At 44.4% G+C, this 22,529-nt stretch overlaps 1 protein-coding gene across 5 annotated transcripts in view; it reads right to left on the bottom strand.

Annotated features, from left to right (window-relative positions):
* BICRAL (BICRA like chromatin remodeling complex associated protein) overlaps positions 1–22,529 on the bottom strand; it is a 110,939-nt gene that overhangs the window by 84,254 nt on the left and 4,156 nt on the right. For 2 of the 5 annotated variants that reach the window (XM_082414628.1, XM_082414632.1), the window contains exon 2: positions 2,426–4,933. The gene's annotated coding sequence lies outside the window, so the exon portion shown is untranslated. Of the gene's footprint in view, positions 1–2,425; positions 4,934–9,079; positions 10,269–17,856; positions 17,938–22,529 lie in introns of those variants that run through there. The other 3 variants (XM_082414631.1, XM_082414630.1, XM_082414629.1) reach the window with 3 other exon arrangements.

A 22,529-nucleotide genomic window follows, 5' to 3' on the forward strand; every position in this document is an offset into this window, starting at 1 on the left:
TTAACTATTTACTTTCCATCTCGGTGGACTCTTAGAGAGATCAGAGCTTTACTGACTTCTTCCTCCTCCCAATAATCTCTTCAGTAACAACTGAAAACAAAGTTAAAACCCACACACACCTTGATAAACAGCTACTACAGGACAGATAAATACTTATATGAATGCTTCTAAGGAAACACTTTAATGAGTGGGGGAACTGAGAAGTCTTATACTGATCAGAAAGAGATGAACCAAAATACAGTGTTTTGTTTTTGTTTTTAGAAAGGAAAAGGAAAAAAGTCTCCGGGGTGTTTCAAGGCGAGTTTAATTTTTCAGATCAGAGTTCTAAGAAACTATCGTAATTTACTACCATTTGGAATAGGGGATATGAAAGCCAAAAAGAAGTTTCAAATCACTGGAACCCATCACCTTCCCACAATTTGACAACTAAAGAAAAGTCTCTCCAGGGTTGTGAAAACACAACCAACTAAAAAAACTAACATAGGGGACCTATACAGAACCACGCTACTGGAAGGCAGACAGACACTGTCCTCGACTCTTTTTTCTGCAGTTTTGTAACCTGGTTCGACTTTACTCTCAAAATGAAGTGGAAGAGGATGAACGAAAAGCCTCCATGCCCTGCCCGAAGCCGGGCCAGGGAAAGCAAAGCCGTCCAGGTTCAAGCCGTAAGAAGACGACGGGAAGCCCTCACCTCCAATTTTGACTGGGGCGGGGGGCGGAGGGGGCTGCGGGTTCAGGGAGGGAACCCCTCGGCTGCAAGGCCCGACCCTCAGCCCACTTCCTCCCTCAACGCAAGTGGTAAAAGAAACAAGATGCCGCCGGCCCCAGCCCCTTCCCGCTCCGAGCCGGCGGCCTCGCCTTTCGGGTCTGGGGGCACTGGGAAAGACCAAGCTACTCGGCCCCAGGCCCAAGTACAGATTTCGGCCCCCGGAGCGTAGCCCCCACGCCCCGGACCGCCTGGAACTGCGGGCGGCGAGGCGTCCCCAAAGGGCGCCGCCCGCGCCGCCAGAGAAGATGGCGCCCGCGGAGCAACTGCGCCACCAGCCCTGGCGACGGGCCAGGCCCAGCGCCATTTTAGCGCCTTCCAACTGCCACCCCCCCACCCCGCCCCGCACAACCCCCGCAAGATCCTGCGTCCGGGACGATCCGGGGGCGCGAACCGCGTCGGGCCCGCGCACTCTCGGCCAAAAGAGTGCCACCGAGCCTCTCGTCTCTTCGGACTGGCTGCGCAGGCCCCGCAGGAGGCGCCTGGCTGGGCCGAGGGTCCTCCGCGCGGCACAAGGACTCGTCCGGGCCAGGCCGCGGGTCCTCTGCGGTGCTTCGGCCCAGGCAGCGAGGCGACGGGGAAGGGCCAGTCCTGCCGGCAGGCGCGCACCGAGAACCGGGCCGGACCGGGCACCGGGCCGGGGAGGCCGGCCGGCCCCGAGCTCTCCCAGCCGCGGCCGCCCGCACAAGCGGCGGGAAGGAGGAAGCCAGGATGAAAAATAAACCCCGTGCAGCCGCCGCCGCCGCCTCCCTCCCCCCCGCTCCCCTCCCCCTCTCGAGACGCGGGGTCCATTTTGCCGAGAAGAAAGAAAATGCGATTCACACCCAAGAGCTTCCGAGAGAGAAGAAACGAGGGGGGGAAAACCGAGGGGAGGAGATTGGAAAAGCTTATTTTTCTTCCTCGCTCGCCGTCACTCCTGGCCCTCCCTGCCCCTGCTCGCGGCCCCGCCGCGCCGTCCTCCCCTCGCCGAGCCCCACTCCCTCCTTCCCGGCTCCCGGCGGCTCCGGGGGGGGGGGGGGGGCGGAAAACACACTCGCACTCGCGCACACAACTAATTTTAAACCGGCTCAATCAATGAGTCATTAAACGGCTTCCCTCCCCTCTCCTCCCCACCACCAACAGCCACGCCATCCCCCTTCCCAGGCTCTCCCTCTCCCCGCTCCAGAAATTTGCATCCGCGGAAAAGAAAAAAAAAAAAAAAAAAAAAGGCGCCGGGGCCCCCACCCCGCCTAGGCGCCCCCAGCCCGGCCCCGCCGCCCCCTGCCCGCCCGCGCCCCCGCCCGAGACACTGAACTTGGTCTTCCCGGGGCCCGGGCATCGCTGGGAAAGGCATAAACACTCGATTCCCCTTTTCTCCGTGTCCATTAAACATCCACCCACCACCACCATCACCCACCCACAAACCCACCCCCCCCCCCAAAAAAAAACACAGCCTTAGCCAATAGCTCTCTGGGCTGAAACCTAATATCCTGGTTTTGGCAACTCGGTGTTTAATTTGCTCCTCTTTCTTTTCTGTCTGGAGATATATCTCCAGCCACCCCCCCTCGCTTTTCCCCTCCCCGAAGGAAAGAGGCAGAGGAAGGAGGTTGTGTGTGTTTTTTTTTTTTTCTCCTTGAAATTTTTATCACAAAATTATAATACACTCAAAGGGAAACTCACCGTCATGAAAAAGCAGTGCCTTGTCAACGGGGTTTCTGCGCCATCGCACCAGGGGCGGCGGCGGCGGCGGCGGCGGCGGGCGCGGGGCGCGGGGCGCGGGCGCGGGAGCTCCCGGCCGAGCGGCGCCGGCCACACGCGCTCCGCTCTCTCTCTTGCTCACCCCCGCGCCGGGCGGCGGGCGCCCGCTCCCCGCGCCCGCCCGGCCTTCATGCTCTGCGCCCGGGCAAACCGCTCGCCTGCTCGTCTACCTCCAAACTTCGGTTCTCGCCTAGCAAAAAATGTGAAGATTAGGATTTTTTCAATTAATTTTTTTTTTTTTTTTTTTTTTTTTTTTTTAGAAAAATCAAGCTCCAAAGCTGATAATTCCTGTTTCCTTTGGGATTCTTTTTAACTTCAAGAAATGCAGTGGTTTATTCAAGAAACAGGGTTCTTGGCTTTTTTTTTTTTTTTTTTTTAAGATCTACAAGATGCGTGCTATTCTCCGCAGGCGCCCTGCACACACACACACACACACACACACACACACACACCAGTTTTAGCTGGGGGGGGGGCGCCGATGGGGGGGTTAAAAACAAAAAACACAATATTTGTTTAGAACTCTAATTGGAACATGTCCCAGTACACACTTTTTGCATATGCTTTAAAAAAAACACACAAAAACGAAAATATGACTTTTAACTTAGTTATTTGGCAAATAACTGATTCATTCCAATTTTTAATTCTACTAAGCTTTCCTTTGCAACACCCTCTTTCCATTCCAAAATGCAGTGAAACCTTATCTGTAAACCTGTATGTTAACATTAAAACAAAAAACAACAAAAAAACTTTAGCAGCCAAGATGAAGGTGAGGAGCTAAGTAAGTCATTCTCAAAACATCCAGTTCCCACTGCTTTCTCTTTATTGCAGATAATTGTACTGCCACATTTGTGGAATTTTCATGACGTGATCCCCAGTCTTAAAAAGAGAGCTTCCCAAACATCCAGTGAAATAGAATAGGTTAAAAAAGACAGAGAGCTACCCAAACTTTTAACATTCTGTAGTCCAAGTATAATTACTACCCATTTTTAATCTCAAATCTCAAATTGAGACGTCTCCATAAACCATCCAGCATCCAGAGAATTTAAATAAATGTTAATTATGACTGTGGATTGGGAGTGGGTGCCTTTGTGGTTTAGGTTAATTACATTTACTTTTCCTGTAAATGCCCACAAAAATATAGTGGGGGTTTTGTTGTCTTTTATTTTAAATAAACATCAAGGTAAAAGATAAATTGTACAAAAATGTGATTCAGATTTTAAAAAATACATATGTAAGCCCCAGAAATACTCTAAAATTATTTTAAATTAGTTTGTAATGCATATAGCAATGGGGTCCTGCTGATAAACAGCAAAGCTCAAACCCATATCCCCCAGATATTTGTTGAGTTCTAAATAAAATTATCCCTAGATTTAAATTACTTAAGTGGAATTTGTTAGTTTCTAATATAATATCCCCTTAGCATTAAAAATCATAATGGTAGCACACCTTGTTTGCTTTTAGAAGGATACTGTAACTATGCTATTTTACTGCACAAAGTATGTCAAGGTTGGCATACAATGTTGTCATATTTAAGATAGAAGATCTTTTTAAAAAACAAAACATATCTTGTTCTAGTAACTGCCACTCTGTCACTCACAATGTGTGCTTTGTATTTAGACCCGCCTTAATAAATACAGTCAATGATTTAGTGTCACATAGTACATCGAGGTGTTTTCTCAGAAGATGTGTGTTGTGTTCACATTCAGCCAAGGCCTTCCTGGAACAGCAGTCTTTGCATAAATTCGCATATTTCTCTACACTTGACAGTTGGACCAACCAGTTTTCTAATTGGCTTGGGAAATTTTAAAACCTGTTTTAAAGTACCTTTGTATTGGCTGGAGTTTAATTATAATACACATTTTGAAGAATTACATTTCAAAAGAGTCCATAGATTATTCATTGCAATTAGGGCCCACCAAGCAAGTTATACAGCTGTTGCTCCACAGCTCCAATGAAATATTAATGGATTTCAGAAAGCTGTTCTCCCAAGTAGGCCAAGACCCCTAAGAAACACAAATCTGACTTTAAGAGATCACCTAACAAAGAGGTGAATTCAGGAAGAGGATAGGGCATGGCAGGCTTTTTCATGAATGCCCAAATATAAGAGCACTAACACTTATTGAGGGCCTACTAAGTGCTGCCAGGCATTATTCTATATACTTTATTTTTATCTTATACATTATTGCATGAACCTTCACACAAACCGATAGAATAATGTTTAACTATCCAGATTTTTGCAGATGAGTCTCCCAGTGGTTTCTGTAATTTGCCTGAGGTCATCAGTCTAATAAGGGCTGGGGGAACCCAAGCATGGTTGACTCCTCAACTCACCCTCTCTTCAAGGCCCAAAAAGGATCCTAGGAACAAGCAGTCCTTGATGTTTCAATATAAACCAAGTTCAGTGGTGTGGCATAGGCAGAGGGGACCACCCTGTAATTGGGGAAGACCTACTTTGAGAATGCCAGTTGTCAAAGCTAATTTAAAATATTTCAGGGGGGGTCAAAAAATATTGGGACAGCAGTGGGGAGAATCTCAGATTCACCAGGTAACACGAAAATCGATATCATTTAATAATAAAAAACAACTTCTTAAATTTTTTTGCATGTAAATAAAAAATGTAACATTTTAAAAAAGTGATATCCCTTTGTACATAAAATTTTAGGTTATGGTTTATATAGACAGGATTTTGGTATCTGAATGTAAGATTAGGAAACTTTTAAAGAGGAAAGTTCTTAAAATAGCTTGACTATATGCAAAATACTTTAATTGTATTGCCTACAATTTAATTATGTACAATTAAATGTTCACTCCTATGATGCTCGTCTGTGTATGTGACCTAGAAAGAAGGGCAACTGGACACAGGAGAAAATAAGAAGTTGTAATTATAATTTATATATTCTAGCATGTGTTTGGGCCTCTAAATAAACAGGTCCAATGTCCACACAACAAGTAAAAGTGGAAATGTTCCTCTTTTTTTGTGTTCTTCCTCCAAATGTTCCCCTTGGTTGGTTAGCTGTTCTCAGAGGGGGAGAATGCAAATGCTGGAGATTAAGTGGTGATATGCATGACCAGATGTGTCCAGATCACAGAAATCTGAAATATACCTGATAAGTTAGTAAGTGTTTGTGACATAAAAAATTTAAAGTTTTCAATGTGCATAAATAAGGTAGTTACTTTTATTTGTACCTTTTGAGGTACTTATATTCTGAGACTTAAGGGCACTGGCTGTGTACTGAGACTGACCAGGGTTCAAATTCCACCTTTGTCACACACCAGGTGTGTGGCTCTGGGCAAGTCACTTCACCCCACAGAGCTTCAACTTCCTCATCTATAAAACCGGGATAATTATAGTACTCACATCAGAGAGTTATTTTAAGGATTCGGGAACTAGCACACATAAAATGTTTAGCGTGGTGCCTGAAACATAACGAGAGGTCAGTATATTCAGCTAATATTCTATCGCCTCATTTTCATTATGTGTCGAGTTGAACCATGTGAAGTCTTCCCATGTAAATTTCCAATGGCAATCTCACATGATTCCACCTAATATATCTCTCTCATGTTCTGTCCAGGATAGGGAGCTCCGCAAAGGCTTTTTATTTTCTAAGGGCCTAGCAGAGTACTTTGTATACAGTTAGCTCTCAATCAATACTTGTGGGATAAAAGAAAAACAGGCCCAATCCACAAGATGTATAAGAATATAAGAAATCAGGGACTTCCCTGATGGCTCAGTGGTAAAGAATCCGCCTGACAATTCAGGGGACACAGGTTCGATCCCTGGCCCGGGAAGATCCCACATGCCTCAGAGCAGCTAAGCCCGTGCGCCACAACTACTAAAGCCCGCGCGCCTAGAGCCTATGCTCTGTAACAAGAGAAGCCACGACAATGAGAAGCCCGTGCACCACAACGAAGAGCAGCCCCCGCTCTCTGCAACTAGAGAAAGTCCGCGCACAGCAACGAAGACTCAACACAGCCAAAAATAAAACAAACAAATAAATAAATTTATAAAAAAAAAGAAAAAGAATCCGCCTGCCAATGCAGGGGACACGGGTTCGAGCCCTGGTCCTGGAAGATCCCATATGCTTCAGCGCAACTAAGCCCGTGTGCCACAACTACTGAGCCTGTGCTCTAGACCCTGCGAGCCACAACTACTGAGCCCATATACCACAACTACTTAAGTCCGTGTGCCTAGGGCTCTGCAACAAGAGAAGCCACTGCAATGAGAAGCCTGTGCACTGCAACAAAGAATAGCCCCTGCTCGCCGCAACTAGAGAAAGCCCTTGTGCAGCAACGAGGACCCAACACAGCCAAAAATATAAATTAAATAAATAAATTTATTTAAAAAAAAAAGAATACAAGAAATCAGTGTATTTCTACCTAGATACCTATATATTAAGAGGGCAATACAGTAAGTCTCCCTGAACCACATAAAACCATTGCCCAGTTGATCACAGGCATTATCACCTAACGGTTTAGAAGTTCTTCCTCTCCCTCTCTCTCTTCCTCTCTCATCAAGTAGACCTTTATCATTGCCACTTTTTAGCCATGTAAACTTGGCCTATTTTTTTTTTTAACTTCTGTCACCTCAGTTTACTCATATGTATAGTGAAGGTGACAATATGTATATCTCGGGTCAGTAGCAGGGAGAGTCCAATGATATTAGGATGCAAAACCCTTGTTTTAGTGCCTGGTATACAGTAAACATTCAATATTAGTTGCCATTACTGTTGTGGTTGTTAATACTATCATTAGAAGTAATATGGGGACTTCCCTGGTGTCTCAGTGGTTAAGAATCCGCCTGCCAGTGCAGGGGACACAGGTTCGAGCCCTGGTCTGGGAAGATCCCACGTGCTGCGGAGCAACTAAGCCCATGCACCACACATACTGAGCCTGCAGTCTAGAGCCTGCAAGCCACAACTACTGAGCCCGTGTGCCACAACTACTGAAGCCCGCGTGCCTAGAGCCCGTGCTCTGCAACAAGAGGAGCCACTGCAATGAGAAGCCTGTGCACCGCAACGAAGAATAGCCCCCACTTGCCGCAACTAGAGAAAGCCCATGTACAGCAACGAAGACCCAACACAGCCAAAAATAAATTAAATAAAAGAAAAAAAAAAAGAAGTAACGTGGAACTGTTTTCAAAGCAATGGTAAACAAGCAAATTACTGGAGTAATTACAAATGTTTTCAATAACTTGCCTACATTATTATTTTATTTGATACATGAGTATAAACACTTTAAATCATTTTTGTAGAGACTAAGGCTATTCTAGTCCTGACACATTTCAAGCTGGTTATTTTCCTTGACAGACTTAAAAAAAAAAAATCTGAACTCCTACAAGCTTCTAGTACAAGGATAAGGAATATAGCAGAACTGTTTAAAAAAATAGAGGCGTCGGCACTCCCACTGGCCTTGCTGTCTTACACATCCAGCCTGTTTCCCCACAGAGTATGTGAGGGGGAGGACAGTCAGCAGGTTAGGAGGATGCCACACACATGCCTTGGAGGTGTCACTCACCAGCTCCCAGGCCCCTGTGGTACCAGAACTCCCAACATCTCCTCAACAGAGCGTCCCTTCCACTCCACCACGCCCAGGAGGATGGTGGGTTGTAGAGGCAGTGGAAGAGAGGTCTCATAAGCTCAGAATCTGGTGAGAAAGTCAGCCTTCAAGATAGGATACCCATGCAAAGGGGCTTGCTCAATAAATAAATGTCAGTGTCCTTTCTGAAAATGAAACTAAGAGGTAAGACATCTGAAGAAAGAACCACCCCTAAAAGATGACTTGTAAAAACAAGTCGAATACAAATAAATAAGTCGGTACAAAGCAGGCACCAAGATATATCCTCAACAACTGAAGAAAAACACTGAAGGAGTAGAGACACTGTATCACCTCCACAAGTATTTCGATCACATTATGTGAGCATAGTAAAGTTAATAAGGCAACTGTAGAGCTCCCATGAAATACCCCTCAGACCATACAATTCTCTCTTTCCTAAATCTTCTAATTACTAGTGCCATTTCCCAGGTACTCTGATACTGAACAAAGGTACAAGTACTTTTGTACCCAAAAAGGTTTAGACACCTCCCTCACTGTAAATCATACTAATCAACCAGCAGTTTGGGTATATTGATCAGTCCCTTGTGAGTCAGATTAACTTGAGTCAGGTCTAAGACAGCAAGGAGGTTGTTCAGAGATGGGCAATCAGAGCAAAGGACATGTACTCTCAACATATTTTAGGATCGTGTATGATTCCTTCTTATTCTCTCATCTACCTTAACCCATGCAACCCACCTCCAAAATCTCCCTCAAATCCAGCCCCTTTTCGCCACTAACTGACTCACCTAAATTCAGGCCCTTACCTCTTGCTTGGCCTCCCAATTTTACTTCCCTCCAATTAATCTTCTATCTAAATTACTACCCAAAATCACCTTTTGAAAACCCAGAGTTGTTCATGTCACACCTCCATTAGCACCTCACTGCCTGGGGAAGCTTATTAGAAATACAGATTCTCAAGGCCAAACCCATCACTAGAAAAATGGAGTTTCTGGGGAGAGCTGAGGCCCTGATATTTGTACTTACAAGTGGTTTATTAGCTCCACCTGTCTTCCCAGGCGCATCTCTAGCCGCTCCTCTCCTGGTACCCTGCAGTCCAATCACAGAGAATACCTATCCCTGAACAAGAACAAACTCTTCTCCATTTGGGCATATCCTTTTCCCTCTGCCTGGAATGTCCTTCTTCTGGGGCAAGCCCACCATTCTGCAAGGTCCAGTTCAAATGCTACCTCCTCTGGGAAGACTTCCTCCACCGCTTCATCAGTGGCTTCAAAACATTGTCTGAGATTCAATTTCAAGAAATAAATTTCACATTCCAATGCAATAGATATATAACTGAAATGAAGGTTTCAGAAAACAATATCTAAACTTACTATGGAGGATGTAACTTGATCTATTTCATTCTATCATCCCATTTTAAAAAATGCTGTTTGCCACCTTATACATCATGGATTTCATGATCCACTAAGGGAGGCAACACTCATTTGAAAAATACTGCTGAAAGTGAACAAATGACTCCCTTCCCTATGCATGTGATATGTACTCTATTATACTATTTATCACACTCTACAGTAATGATCTGTTTACAGTCTGTCTCCCCCTCCACTTCCCTCCCCCCAACATGCACACACCACAAGGAAGTCAGCATATCCTTGGGCAGTTACCCAGCCGTTGACAAATGCAGAAATGAGAATATTGAAGAAGGAATAATTTAATTGCTTTTGCTCATGTCTAATTTTTTTTTTTTTCCATTTCTGGTTATGGTTCACAGCATAGTCTATCAGCGATTCCCATGAGCCTGGAAATCATATTAGCTTCAACCCTTTAAGTTAACAGCAATTTTTAAAAAACAGCCATTGTATTTCAGTACAATTTAACCAAGGTGTAAATTTTTCTTCCCCTCAAAAATAAAAACCACGTATAGGCAAAACCAACCAGAAAATATTGTCGGGTTGCTAGCTTGCCAAGATAGTACAAATGTGGGCAAACAAATCTCTTACTTAAGATACTTAGAAGCAAATATTCAAAAACCTCAAAACCCTCCTTCCGTACCACTTCAGAAAGGAAACCCCCCTCCCGCAGGGCGGGTGCAGATATAGAGGCCTTTCTATCTGTGCTGCCTAAAGCTCCATGTCTCGCTAGGCTGTCCCCATCGACACAAGCACATGCAAAAAGTAGGGGAAAAAACCCAAAAAACAAAAAGAAACCAGACCAGCTAAAATGAACCACAGCAATGAACCTAAGCGGCAAGTTCCGGTGCGAATTGTACCTGTGATGGATGCGCGGGGGAGACACAGCGGACTCGCAGGGGGAGGGATCCTTTTTCTGCAGCACGTGGCTCCATCGACAGGAAACCTGCCTGCAACACCCCCCAACTCTGCACACTGCTCATTTGCAGCATCGTCATTTGTGTGATGCTAATTTGCTCAATGTCCTCCCAAACGTACTGAGATTCAGTGAAAATATATTGTGGGCTTGGAGGAGCTGGCCCTAGGACAGGCTGGAAGTGCAGGAGGGACCAAGTGTCAGTGAAATGTTCTGGGGGCCAGAGGATGGAGCAGGCAAGTCTTTCCAAGGAGAGAGGGGAAGAGGGGTCACTTTAAAGCTGGGTTTTAAAGGATGAATAAGAGTTCTCCAAACCATGTGGAGAAGGAGAGGACAGAGCTCCAGGTAGAGGAACTTTATGTGGGGGAGTCATTATTAAATATGAATGAGGGGGGAGCTGCAGACAAGTAGATGGTGAGGGGCTTTGCTGCTCATGGCAGAGAGTCTGTATGACCCTTTAGGCTGCCACTTTCCACTCCGCAGGTCACAATGCGATAGGTTGTGAAATCCATGAGAGTGTGACCAGCTTTCACAAAAATGAAATTGCCTAGAATAGAAAATATTTGAATATATTGCGGGCACTGAGGGTATAAACTCTATTGTGAAATTTGTTCCCAATATAAATGTGTCTATGTATATACTGGTTTGTGATATAAAATGTATTTCTTACTGTGGTGGTGATTTAAACTTAAAAAAACAAAACATCTGGGCAAGAAAGGGACCCATTTGAGGATGATTAAATAAGAGACTGCTATGAACAGATGTGAATTTCATGAGGATAAGTGTGATAGCTCAGGAGACACATGGTGGTGTTTTTAAAAGGTATCCCCCCACCAGACAGTGAGCTCTTCAAGGACAGAAACTCTATGTCACATAGCTCTCAATTCCTAGCACCTGGCACACAAGAAGGCACTAAATAAATGTTGACTGAGTATGGTAACTAATATTCAAGAAGATTCCCAAAGAGCCTCATCTCCTGGCATCCCCACCTTTGTGTATCCCCCTCCCACAGTGTACCAGGGTTGGTCTGTGTGACCAACAGAATAGGGCAGGTGATTATCACTTCTGAGGGTAGGTTATAAGAGGCTGCAACTTCCATTTTAGGTGCTCTTTCTGGAACACTCGCTCTGGGGGAAGCCAGCTGCCATGTCCTAAGGATACCCGGCCTATGGAGACACCCATATGGCGAGGAACTGAGGTCTCCAATAGCCAAGAGCCAATAAGGAAAGGAGGCTTTCTCCCTGTCATGGAAGCAAATCATCCCCCAGCCCACCCTTCAAATGACTGCAGTCCCAAGGGACAGCTTGACTGACTCTGAGGCAGAAACACCCAGCTAAGCCGTTCCTGGGTTCTGGACTCACAGAACTGGGTATATAATATAATAAATGCTTATTATTTAAGCTGCTAGGTTTTGGAGTACTTTGTTATACAGCAAAAGACAACGAGTACAGTGAATTATTCATGAAGTCTAGAAAAACTGAACAATAATACCAGTATACTAGAGTTATCCAAGGTTGACTACCATTTTTTTTTTTTTCTCTAAGAATCTATCATGTCACATTTTCAGCCTGACTAGATTAGGAATAGGCCCCTGACCCAACTTGGACAAATGGGAACCTCTCTTCTATTATTAGTACTTGAGACACAGAAACTGGGTCAGCTGTGAGAAGCAGACTGTAAGTCTGGAAAGACTAGGGGTCAAGGCCACCAGTTTGGAGAAGTTATAATGGGGCCCATGCAAGTGGATGGGAACAGAAAGGCCAATGTGTCTGGAAGAAGAAGAAAGCAGATTCTCAGTGGACGTAGAGGGAGGGAAGTGGGGAGGGGAAACTGCCTGAGATATTCTAAGTCCCAGGAGGTCTGGCTGCTTTTCTAGTATTAGGGTTGGAAGATTCCCCTTCCTTATAATTATTTCCCATTTTACTTGCTCATTGATGACTGAGTTCCCTTTCTTGAAACCAAAAGATCCTCCAATACGCCTCGGGCCAGCTTCTCTCCAGCGCTGGCAAGGGGAGTGGCTCCTCCTGCTGTGGCAGGCCAAGGATCTCTCCAGAGAAGAGCACCAACTGGCCAGAGACTAAGCTGTGTTATTACTGCTATGCAAAAATGGCTATAGATGGAGTAAAAGGTCCTTTCAGACCATCCAACTCCTTCTGCCTTAACTCCATTTTCACCAAATAATCCTTTGATTATTAATGTACTTCAATTTAAAAAGCAGTGTTCTGGCCAGCTGAATTAATCATTCGAGTGGTTGGGTAGGTTCATGCTCATTATAAATTCACAGATTGGCTTTCAAGTACAAATCATTCTGGAGTAACCTCCATTTCATTTCCACTGCCCTCGGTCAAGCCCTGTCATTCATCCAGTGACCCACTACAGTAGCCTCCCATGGCACTAGCCCTGCTCCAGTCCATCCTCTTCAACTTCTCTTCCTAAAACACAAAGAATCTGATGCCTTGCTCTCTGCTCAAAACCTCTGATGGTCCCCGGTGCCTTGGGAATGACTGCAGGCAACAGCCCCATCTTCCACCACACCCCTCGACACTCCTCCTGACTCCTTCTTGCCACGTGGCAATACTCCAAGTTCCTCAAATGCAACTGGTACCCACGCTGCTCTGCTCCTGTTCTTCCCATTGCTAGCATCCCTTTCCTCTGGGTACCTCCCCTGCTTGCTCACTTTCCCTCACTCCTCTCTGTGCCCCTCCTCCCTCTTCCCTTTGTACTTCCACAGAATTTCCTCTCTCCTTTATAACACATGCTGCAGTCGACTTGACTTATAATTAGTTGTCTTCTTGTCTGTCCCTGTATGGTGAGCCTCAAGGAGACGAGGACTAAGCTTTTTTCATGTTTATCTTTCTCTCATCGCAGGGCCGAATAAAGCATCTTGCATCAACACTTTAACATTCATTGAGTGTTTTCTGTATCCAGATGATGGAGGTAGCAGGCACTCAACAAATGGTCACTGAATCGATGACAGTCAGTTAGGTGGCAAGAACAAGTTTCCCCTGGACCTGATGATGTTCAGGTGAGGTGCCCACCTAGCCTCTGCACGTGCAGAGGTGAGACAGCAGAGTCAGACTCCTCGTGACACCCACGGTGCAGCAATGAATGAATGAATCTCAGCCTCACTTTTTTTTTTTTTGAATAAAAAGCAAGGCGCTATTTCTCATTTCCTGATAAACTAACATGCTGCTCCCCTTTTCTTCTTTTCCCCCTCTTTCTACAGTTGCAATTATGACTCACAGGCACATTACAGAATGGAAGCTTTAGGTCAACAACTACTGGAGAATGGGAATGGGGGCGACCTCCACAGTTATATAATTTACATGTTTTAGAAGAAGGGCACGTGGGTCAACCCACAAGTGACTTTATTGCCCTTCTTTCAAAAGAGTCAGCATCGACATGTGAAGGAAGAAGCAGACTCTGGTCCTGATTTGTCCACTGATAATCCTTCTCCTGCCCCCAATTCTTCCTCTCCCTCCCAGAGTTGTGGGAAGGACTAGCTCTGGGAAGACATGAGACAGACAACCCAGAATCCTAAAGAAAATAGCAGAGAAAGTCACACAGTCATTCCTAAAGCAATGGATCAAGAAGTATCGGAATTAATAAGCAAAAAAACAACCCCCCCAAAACCCATACACATGTTTTCTCTTTTTAAACAAAAGTGAAGATTTCTACATTCTAAATTTCTATCTTCCAGAGGCTATATATTAAATGAATATTGCCTCAAATCAATGCTTACCCCACAGGTTCTAAGAAGGCAGCAAAGCATATTGCATAGACCCCTGACAGCCTCCAGAACTACCTACACAAAGCACCAGGAATCACCAACTTGTAGAACACCGGAATACCCGCAGCAGCTTTGGCTTTCTGGGGAATCACACTTTTGTCAAGAGGCTATCTTTCTCAGCTTATCTTCAGATCCCAAGTTTCACTCAAACTTCACCTTTCACTTTGTGGTCATTCTTCACACAGAAACAAACTTTTTATTACTTTAAGAGAATTGTGCTCTTAAGACAAAGAATAGAAAAACTCTCATGCTCTGTTGAAATGCAGATGGAGGGCAGGGGCTGTGGTGGCTCACTCATGAGCTAAATCGCTGTCTCTCCCCAGCCACAGGCCTTCTAGGATGTGCTCAGATTTGTGCCCCAGCGAATTTCAAATTACGACAGGTCACGGACCACTGGATCCCTCTCAGAGAGTGGAACTCACACATGTCAGAGCCACATGTGCCTTATGCTGTAGCTCCCGTCACACAGCCACATCCCTGAACTTTATGTGCCATTGTTCCCACATCCAAATTGGCATCTTTCACTTTTTGCAAGCAAACGTTCATTATCCTGACAAATGAAGGAGGAGGAAGTATCTGTGGCACAAATGCGTTCCCACTGTGCGTCCACATTTCCTTATCGTTATCACATCATAATGACACAAAGACATCGCTTTATCCATGTCAATGAGCATGTTTGAACACCATAATGTGCAAGGCATCAATCACCAAACCATTTTTTTCCAAACTTTTTTCACCATAACCTATAAAAAGAAATACATTTTTATCCTGCAAGTCATGTATATGTATATGTAAAATGTATATGTACACTATAAACCTGCTTATGCAGTACAATGCACTCCGACATTTTCTATTCTATTTGTTTTGTCATTTTTTAAAAAAATGCAGACTTCCATCCACTAAATGGATTTCATGTCCTTATTGGGTTGGAACCTGTGGTTTGAAAACATATAGTATTTCACAGAAAAGTGGTGTTTTGTAGAAAATAATGAAATCCTATCTAAAGAAGAGAACCTTTCAACTTCTAGGCAGAAATGTTGAAGAGGAATACTTTTTTTGCTTCTTCTCTAACTTTCAACTGCCAGGACATTTTAAAAGCACTTGATCTCAATAAATGAGCCATTTCTACAGAAACATATCTCAAAACTTTGTGGGTCACTATTCCCCTTACACTGAAGAAAAAAACTGAGGTTGAAAAGGTATTCCCCCAATCATGTGTATTAAAAGTGCACATCTGTTTGGGAATTAAAATTTGGCTGTATCTTTTAAAGAATCTTAAAATTGTGTTGCTTCAAATTTTTACCCTCCTGGCAAGGTTACCGTGAAGATTAAACGAAATAATGTGAGAGAAGGGCCTGGTGGCTCCTGCTATCTTTCAGGTTCTTGGATTATCTTTTCCTGGACATGCCTGAACTCTGTGTGACCTGGGGTCTCATTCACTGAACACCTACCCTGCTGGGCAACAGAGGACAGAGGATCCCACAAGGAGTTTACTGGCTCCATCAATAAGAATAAATATCATCACAAACTAGGATTCTAGAGTGCCTGGGTTGAGTATTTCACTTATTCCTCCAAAAGATAATTACTGTGAGCCTTCCATGCCAGGCATGATCTGCCTGTGTGCAGGGATTATGGGGTATGAAAAATAGAAGACACACCACAGCCCTCATGGAGCCTACAGTCAAGTAACAGCTTAGAGTTTGTGAAAATACTTCACATTCCATTAATGTTACATAGCATGAAAGTGTTTTACACTCCCTTATCTGTAAAGGGAGGTAAGATTAGATCAATGGTTCTCAAAACTGAAGCTATCACAGATAAAAAGGATTTCATAAAAGAAACTGAAAAAAAAGGGGGGGAGGAGAAAAAAGAAAAAGAAAGAATATGATCTCACAACACAATTCTTTAAACTGAATGACTTGTCACTAAAAAAAAAGAAAAAAAAAATCATTACATAGCCTTATTTTTCCCTTTTACTATATAAGCCAGTTTTTGTCCTGGAATTTAAGGATCCCTCAGGGCTTTCCCAGCTCTGACTTTATAGGATTCTTTGGTTTTCTTTTGCAGTACTACTTACATGTAAATTCTGGCCAAATATCCCCCAGAATTGCAGAAAGGCCAGAGACCTGTTCCTAGGAGAATCATTACAGGGTCCTTTCTGAGAGAGTCATAATATACACAGCAAATTCTGGCTCCATCCTTGACCCTGAGCTCTGGGAAATGCAAAGGGACAAAGGTCCTGGTGACTGGAAGGCAGAAAGAACACTCGTTGAGGATCTACTACAGGTCTGGCCCAAAACTTGGTACTTTCCCACACGTTACTTTAACATCACAACTATCCCATGAGAAATATATCTTTTTCTTTATCTCCACTTTTTAGTTGGAGGAAACTGAGCTCAGAGAGGTTAAATATCATGCCCAATGTCACACAGCTAGTAATCAGAATTTAAACTCGGATCTGTCTACTTATTGCCACCATCACACCTCACTGGAAGGAAGAGACATCAGAGAAAGAACAGATGCAGAAAAGCTTTAAGAGATTTATGTGCCTTTTGACCTGAGAGAAATTTGAAACTATGTTCAAAAGACAATTCACACTTTTGGCGGGAATGTAAATTGGTGCAGTCACCATGGAAAACAGTATGGAGGTGCCTCAAAAAACTAAAAATACAACTACTATATGACCCGGCAATTCCACTCCTGGGGATATATCTGAAAAAAAGAAAATATTAATTTGAAAAGATACATGCACCCAAATGATGTTCATAGAAGCATTATTTGTAATAACTAAGATGTGGAAGCAACCTAAGTGTCCATCAACAGATGAATGGATAAAGAAGATGTGATACACACACACACGTGTGTGTGTGCACATGCACAATGGAATACTACTCAGCCATAAAAAAGAATAAAATTTTGCCTTTTGCAACAACATGAATGGACTTGGTGGGTATTATGCTTAGTGAAATAGACAGAGAAAGACAAATACTGTATGATATCACCTAAATGTGGAATCTAAAAAATAAAACAAACTAGTGAATATAACAAAACAAAACAGACTCACAGATATAGAGAACAAACTAGTGGTTACCAGTGGGGAGAGGGAAGGGGGGAGGGGCAAGATAGGGGTAGGGGAGTAAGAGGTACAAACTACTGATACTATGTATAAAATAAATAAGCTACAAGGATATATTATACAGCACAAGGAATATAGCCAACATTTTATAATAACTATAAATGGAGTATAATCTTTAAAAATTGTGAATCGCTATGATGTACACCTGAAATTTATATAATATTATACATAACTATACCTCAATTTAAAGAAGACAATTCAGATAGCTGACTACATATCGCTCTATCTTAGAGTCAGTGGCTTGACACCTCTTTAACTAGGCCTCTTTCCTGATCAGCTCAGCAAATATCCTCTTCTCTGTCCCTGGACTCCTTCCATCCTTTACCCTAGGAAAGAGAACAGCAAGCCCCCAGACCCACTTCTATTCACACTCCTAGGAGAAGTCTTGCTTCTGGCCCAACTCTCCATCCATTATTCATCTATTTAACAAGCATTTATTAATGTGTATCAGGTGTTGTGCTAGGCATAGAATAAAACACATTCCTCCTTGGAGGAGCCCAAGCTACAGAATAGATATCTGTAAATACAGTCAGGATACTGACAAACACTCACCCAGAGCCAATGGAGGGGAGAATCCAGATAGGCTTCCTGGAAGAAGAGATGTGTAAAAGAGGTCTTACAGGAGACAAGTGCCCTGTCATGCAGAGAAGAAATAGCACAAGATTACAGGCAGCAGAACAAGGGAGCAAGCAGCAGGTCCCACATGGACCCACCAGTTCTCTCTCCAAACCCGCTCGTCCTGGCACCAAGCCCATTACAGACCCAGCTCTCCAAGCTGGAACCTTCCACAACTCTTTGCCCTCCTGTAGCCCTTACTTCCAGTGAATCCCTGAGTCCTGTCTAGTCTCCTTCTAAGTCTCTCTCAGACATTTCCTCTTCCTTCTCTATCCTCACTCCCCTCACCATAGCCCAGTACCACCATTTCTCATTGGCTCCTGCAACAGCCTCCAAAGGGACATCAGTTTACTTTTGCTCCATGTGAATCCATTCAGCACAGACAATCTAGACTGAGCCTTTGTTAAAGGGAAAAAAAAAAAAAAAAAAAGGTGGGTGGTAGGAATCACCTGATCCTGTCATTATCCTGCTTAAACTTCACTAGATCCCAGTGCCTTCAAGTTTAAGACAAAACTTCCTAACAGGATTTACAAGACCCTTAGTCATCTGGCCTCTGCTCACCTCCTTAACCTCATCTCTGATCTTCAGTTCCTCTAACACGGTGGCTTATGACCCTGGTTGCCCAGCAGAACCACCTGGGGGGCTTTAAAAAATACCAACGTCATATCTCACTCCCAGACATCATGACTGAATTACTCAGGGGAAGGCCCTGGACATCAGGGTGTTGTAAAGCTCTCTGTGTGATATTAACACGCAGCCAGGGCTGAGAAGCTTGCCCTAGTCCAACACATCTGACAGGTTTGCTGCACATGCCCCGTCTCTGCTGCCAAGGGCACTGGAGCTCTCCAGGCTTGAGGCCCGGAACTTTCTGTCTGTTTTGTTCACTGCAGTATTTCCAGCACCTAGAACAGTGCTAGAATGACTCTGCTTTCTCCCTTCACCTGGTTAGATTTCACTAATTCTTTAAGATCCAGCTTCGATTTCCTAAAAGACACTCCCTCCCTTGATTCCCCTGTTCTGGGTTAGGTGACTCTGTGTGAGCTCAGCACCCAAGATTTCTCCCATTATAGTATATATCACACCACCTTGTAATCATCTGCATCCCTCACGTAGCCTGTAAGCTCCAAGGGAGCCCTGTCTGTGTGTTCATCAGTATAGCACCTCCATTCCCTAGCAAAGCGCCTAGCATAGAGTCAGTTCTGATTTAATAAGCACAGCATGAATAAACGGAAGTGAAGGAGCACGAGTATGGGTGTAACAGCACAGTATGGTGCAGCTGGGGTAATGGCAATGGTAGGAGATGAGGCTGGAGAGGCACACTGGGGACACGGCCTGCCATCCACACCAAAGACTCTGAATGGTATTAGACAATAGGGAGCCAGCAGAAGTTTTAGGTAAAGTGACACGATCAGCTTGAATTTTAGGGCAATAAGTGGCTGAGGCATGGAGGACTGGGGGAGTTCAGGGAAGCACGGGGGTCGGGGACCAGATGGGGGTCTAGAGCAACAGCCCAAGGAGGAGATGAGGAGGGGGCTGAGGCCTGAAGAGAGGGAGCCAGCTGAGAGAGAGAGAGAGAGAGAGAAAGAGAGGGAATTAATGGTATTTGCAGACTGGGTGGCCCAGTGAGGAGGAATGAGGCTCTGTGGATGACTCTGATTTCCTGCTTGTAAGAGTACGGATGTGGTGTCAGGAGTGTGATCAGATGTGGTATCAAGACCAGATAGGTGGTGTTAAAAGCCTGGACTCAGGAACTCAACTGCCTCAATTAAAATTTTGGCTCCACTGCTTACTAGCTTTCGGTCCTGAGGAAGTCACCTTCACCTCCTCAGTTCTTCATCTGTTCAGTGGGGATAACAAGTAGTACCTACACCACAGGGATGTTGTGAAGGCTCAATGGGGTAATATGTATAAATGCTCAGCCATTGCCTGGCACATAGTAAATGCCATATAAGAGTTAGCAAAACTATTTATATACAGCATGCTAGATTATCTGCAAAGAGTTATTGTCTGTCAACAATTCCCTCCATCCCTCTGAATGCCTGTGCTCCACCCATCAAGAGGTGGAGTCTCTTTCTCCCCATCTTGAATCTGGGCAGCTTTATGATTTGCTTTGACCAAATGAAGTGACATTGTACCAATTCTGGCCCAGGCCTTAAGAGGCCTGGTGACACCTACTTTTGCCCCTTTGGGAGCCAGCCACCATGCAGAGCTGGAGCCCAATTACTGAATGCTAGGAGACCAAGTGGGAGAGAGGCTGTGTGGAGGAGATGAGGTACATAGGCCGACAGCAGCACCAAGGCCCCAGACATGTGAGGGAGGCTGTCTTGGAGACTCCAGCCCCAGCTCAGCCCACAGAATTGTGAGAAATAATGAATTATTGCTGTTTCAAGCCAGTAAGTTTGGGGTTGGTTTGCTACACAGTAATAAACTGAAACTTATGTAGAAGAAAAAGGACATCATTGGGACAATAAGGACTTCATTTTAAGCCATCTTAAAATATGAGATATTTTGTACAGTAAAAATATGGAGACATGGAAATATCAAAAAAGGTGTTGGAAGTTCAAGTTTGGGCTCAGGAGAGAAGTGGAAGGAGGAGATAGGGATTCGAGAATCAGTCAGCATAAGGACAGGACCTGGTGCCCTGGGAGGGGAAGGTGAGCTCAACAGAGGAGGTTCGAGGAACGAGAAAAGGGGTATCAGGATAGAAATCTGGCCCTGTGGATACTTAAGGGGTGGATGGAGAGAAACTTATGAAGAAGACAAGGAACAGTGATCAGGGATGGACAGAGAACTGACAGGACCAGGGAGCCATACTTTGAGAAGAAGGGGTCATCCAGTGCTTAGAGCTACAAAGAACAATGGACTTGAACGTTAGGAAGGAATGGGGATTTTCAAATAAAGTAGCAGAGGCAGCAGTCAGATGGCTAAGGAAGGAATGAAATTGAGAATCCGAACATAGCAAATGTAGATGACTATTTTTAAAAGTCTATTGAATCTGGGGGCTTCCCTGGCGGTCCAGTGGTCAGGACTCCGTGCTTCCACTGCAGGGGGCACGGTTCGATCCCTGGTTAGGGAACTAAGATCTCGCCAGCCGTGCTGCTGAACCCATAGAAACAGAGAGTAGATTGGTGGCTGCCAGGGGTGGGGTGGGAGGTGAGGAGTTGGATGGAAATGAGTGAAGGCGGTCAAAGGGTACAAACTTCCAGTTATACGATGAGTAAGTTCTGGGGATATAACATACATCATGGTGACTATTGGTAACAATACTGTAATGTATATCTGAAAGTCGCTGAGAGAGAAAATCTTAAAAGTTCTTACCACACACACATAGACACAGACACAGACACAGACACAGACACACACACACACACACAAAGGTAACTATATGAAATTATGCATGTGTTAACTATATGGTGATCATTTCACAATATATACATATGTCAAATCATCACAATGGGTACCCTAAACTCACACAGTGGTATATGTCACTTATAGCTCAACAAAGCTATAAAAAATAAACCTAATTACCTCCCCCCAACATTTTTTTCAAAAAATAAATAAAATTAAAAGTCTATTGACAAGAGAAGGAGAAAAGAGCATTCGCTTGGGTAGATGAAAGGACAAAAGGAAAATTGTTTTAAGTTGAGGGAACTTGCTTGCTCAGAGGCGATGCCAAAGAAGAGGCATTAAAGATCACGAAGAAAGAGAGGATGGAAGTGGCTCGAGGTCCTAGGAAATGGGAGGGAAACAGCTCAGGTGGAGGGCTTGGCTTTGAAGAAGGACAAGAGGCAAAGGGGTGGATCTTCACGGAGAAGTCATTAGTGAGATGGAGGAAGGGTGAGGTTCACATCTGATGGCCTTTTTTTCTCAGAGAAGAGTAGGTAAGGTCATCTGCTGACAGGCAGTGCAGGTCTTGGAAGAGTGATGTAAATTTCTGAAGATTTTGTAGGGAATGCATGAGGGGCAACAGAAGTCAAGCCTCTAGACTCTTCGACAGAAGCTGCTCTATGGGGATTCCTGCCTTCTGAGGGTCAGGCTCTCCACACCAGCTTCTCTCCTCTGGCCTGACCCAAACCCAGCTCCTTCCCCTGAGTCAGTCTAGACTGCCACCTGGAAGGTTTTTCACTCTCCAAGTATTTGCTGAACATACACACCATGAGCCCCATTTCTCTGGGCAACACGCTCTCCCTCTTCCCACAGAGCTTCCAAACCTTCCCCCTACCTTTGCAGACACCCCCACCCCTTTCCCACCCCCCACTGTCTACAGAGCACACAGACACCATCAGACTCATCTGCCAACTACCAAACATGCAAATTTACCTACAGCTGCACCCTCTCCTGCTGATACACCATTTTAAAACTGCCGTTGAATTTAGGGGGTCTTGACCAACATTTAAAAATACAATAAAAAGAATAGAAAACAGCATCTATTGTACATCCTAAGAGTATTTACTGTTTCTTAAAGCTTCTGTTTCAATTATGATGCATCTGTTACTATGAGTTGAGGTCAAAAAGTCTGTGTACATTTGAAAACTTTCACAATAAAAAGTTAAAACAACACTGCCATAGAGAAAGCTGTCTTTCCCTCCATCTACGGCTAATCCTCACAC

The sequence above is a fragment of the Balaenoptera physalus genome (assembly GCF_965194825.1).
Source record: "Balaenoptera physalus genome assembly, chromosome: 11".
In the NCBI taxonomy this organism is placed as follows: Eukaryota; Metazoa; Chordata; class Mammalia; order Artiodactyla; family Balaenopteridae; genus Balaenoptera; species Balaenoptera physalus.